This window comes from Gouania willdenowi (genome assembly GCF_900634775.1).
Source record: "Gouania willdenowi chromosome 24 unlocalized genomic scaffold, fGouWil2.1 scaffold_320_arrow_ctg1, whole genome shotgun sequence".
Classification (NCBI taxonomy): Eukaryota; Metazoa; Chordata; class Actinopteri; order Blenniiformes; family Gobiesocidae; genus Gouania; species Gouania willdenowi.
In genome coordinates, this window is record NW_021144848.1 from 2980116 (window position 1) to 2983276 (window position 3161).

Below are 3161 nucleotides of genomic sequence, written 5' to 3' on the forward strand. Positions count from 1 at the left end.
ATTACAAAATTTACTCAAAATGACACCTAAACAGAGTTGTAAAGAGTACTGATATATCTACTCACAGTGCTGCCAAGCCTCACCCTTTGAGTGTGACAGTCACACATCGACACATTCTCACCACACGCCACACTTGACATTTCTCACACTTATATTTCCCCATTCAATACTCTATTAATTTTTTTTGTGATAATGAACTTTGGTCCTCATGGCTTGCTGTAGCTCGAGTAACTCTGATTGACTGACTGAGATAACCAATCCCAGACCAATCCATGTCTCCTGGTGCCTAAATCTAACCAACCATGGCATGCATCACACAATAATAAATCAATCAGAAGCAACGTAAGGCGGGTCTTGACAAGCTCTCTCTAAACACCTCACACAACACGCACCAAGTCATCGACATGCTTTCAGAAAGAAAGTTTGTAGAGGACAGACGCCGTCTGAGATGGTATGTATCTACCTAATTATGTTCACTGTTTATTTATATTGCTGTGTGTGTGTGTGTGGGTGTGTGAGTGTGTGTGTGTGTGTGTGTGTGTGTGTGTGTGTGTGTGTGTGTGTGTGTGTGTGTGTGTGTGTGTGTGTGTGTGTGTGTGTGTGTGTGTGTGTGTGTGTGTGTGTGTGTGTGTGTGTGTGTTATAGTGTTAGAGAAAAAAACACATGCAGTGTTTGTTAGTAAACTAACTCTCTGTGTAGCAGAGCTGCTGTTGAGGCATTCTTAAAGAGACAGTGTCCTGAATGTGATTTACTTTAAAAACTACTTTCAACAACTCAGAGCTGCCCTGAAAAAAGCATCACTACATCATTTAATCACATTTCAGCCTTAATGAAGGAAAAAGTCAAAAGTGACACAAAATGTAGTTATTGTGCTGCTAGTGATTAATAAAAGGGTCTTTGTGGCTCCACTGACTTTAACTTATTATTGTTTTTATTGTAAAACTATTGATAAAAAATAAATGGTTTATATCACCTATTGTCATTTAGAGTAAAAATATATAGATATGAATATTGGTCCATATCACCCAGGCCTAATGTAACCAAAGCAGTAACGTTTTATCTTGTAAATGATATGATTGTATAAACTGTGTGAAATGAGGCGTTCAAACACTGTTTAAAGTATGATTTTATTAATATGAGTGTGTTACCTCAATAACTAATAGAAATCACTAGACTGATATACTGCCTTGTTATGTAGCACGTGTTGCTAATGCTAATGCTACACTACTTTAGTTAAACAAAGTAAAAACACTGTGACTATAAGAACATGTCAGACCTTTAGTTTGATGTTAATTATACTTAGAACCAGTTTGATAAATTTCTTACATAAAATTTAAAAAAATATTTGAAAATTACCTTGTCTTAAATGATCTTTTATTCCTTTTTTCCATTTAGGGCCATGATTTAAAGTAGGTGAATTGGTTTGTTTTATTGGTAAATAACTTTAAAATAGTCTAAATTATTTGAATGAAAAAAATTGTATTGTGATCATGATTTTACCACCTATGTGTGTATGTCTGTGTTAGACTTAAATTAATTCAACTCTTTTTCAGCTACTACCAGTGTTATAAACACTGGTAGTAGCTGAATTACACTTGTAGGTTATATCATAAGTGTTGCACATCATCCATGTGAACAGGCTGCTAAGATGAATATTTACATCTATAAACATTCAACTTTATTGTTAAGATTTGTTACAACACAACAAAATAAACATGTATGTTTAAAATAAAAATATGAATGTGTGAAGTACTTTAACAGTGCAGTGTTGGATGCAAAACATATCAAGGAATGGTGTGTGTGTGGTGTGGTGGTTGTGTGGGTGTGTGTGTGTGTGGGTGTGTGTGTGTGTGGGGGTGTGTGTGTGTGTGTGTGTGTGGGTGTGTGTGTGTGTGTGTGTGCGGGTGTGTGTGTGTGTGTGTTTGTGTGTGTGTGTGTGCGTGTGTGTGTGTGTGTGTGTTCCTGGTTCCTTCTCTCCTCTAGTTCCTGGTTCTTTCTCTCCTGTAGTTCCTGGTTCTTTCTCTCCTGTAGTTCCTGGTTCTTTCTCTCCTGTAGTTCCTGGTTCTTTCTCTCCTGTAGTTCCTGGTTCCTTCTCTCCTCTAGTTCCTGGTTCTTTCTCTCCTGTAGTTCCTGGTTCTTTCTCTCCTGTAGTTCCTGGTTCTTTCTCTCCTAGTAGTTCCGTTCTCCTCTAGTTCCTGGTTCTTTCTCTCCTGTAGTTCCTGGTTCTTCTCTCCTCTAGTTCCTGGTTCTTTCTCCTCTAGTTCCTGGTTCTCTCCTCTAGTTCCTGGTTCTTTCTCTCCTGTAGTTCCTGGTTCTTTCTCTCCTCTAGTTCCTGGTTCTTTCTCTCCTCTAGTTCCTGGTTCTTTCTCTCCTGTAGTTCCTGGTTCTTTCTCTCCTCTAGTTCCTGGTTCTTTCTCTCCTCTAGTTCCTGGTTCTTCTCTCCTCTAGTTCCTGTCACGGTGCTGCTGGATGTTGGGATTGTGGAGCTCTGGGAATTGCGTGAAGGAGTAAATTATTCATTGTCCCTTGAAATGCAAACGACAGTGGATGCGAGGAAGCTTCAGTATGTAGGTCACTTCCTGTCTCACTCACAGAGAAGAAGAAGAAGAAGAAGAAGAAGAAGAAGATAATTGGTCAGTCGTCATTAATGAAGCAACTCACGGTTTCCATCATGATAGATCTGAACGTTTACTTTATAATCAGTCACGTTCATTAGAAAAATATAGATATCTGTGTATGTGTGTCCTCATGTTTGGTGTCTCTGCAGGTTTTCTTCTTCTGAGGAGGAGATGATGTACAGCAGCTGGGTCTGCAGGAGGCTGATTAACACATCGGACTGACATCTGCTTTTTAAAACTTTCCAAATCCACTTCTGTCTCAAACATCCCAACTTTGATTTACATTTGCATTAACACTAACCACGTTTGTCGAACAGAAAGTGTAAATAAATCATTTAAATATGTCCTTTTGATCCATATTTAAGATGTGAATAAAATACGGGCATTTAGTGGGAAACAAAAGCACACACTATAGCAGAAGTATAAAACTAACCACAAGAACACACCAAACAACTCCAAAAACACAAACTTATAACAAAATTACACTTTGAACACAACAAAGGAACACAATAATACAAAAAGTACCTCGAAAAACACACAAAA

The 3161-nt window shown here is 38.1% G+C and overlaps 1 long non-coding RNA gene across 1 annotated transcript; it reads left to right on the forward strand.

Annotated features, from left to right (window-relative positions):
* The first annotated feature begins 361 nt into the window (after positions 1 to 361).
* On the forward strand, positions 362 to 2887 carry LOC114458157 (uncharacterized). The gene is made up of 3 exons (XR_003672992.1): positions 362 to 451; positions 2545 to 2633; positions 2768 to 2887. It is a non-coding gene; the product is annotated as an uncharacterized LOC114458157 (long non-coding RNA).
* Positions 2888 to 3161: the final 274 nt, after the last annotated feature.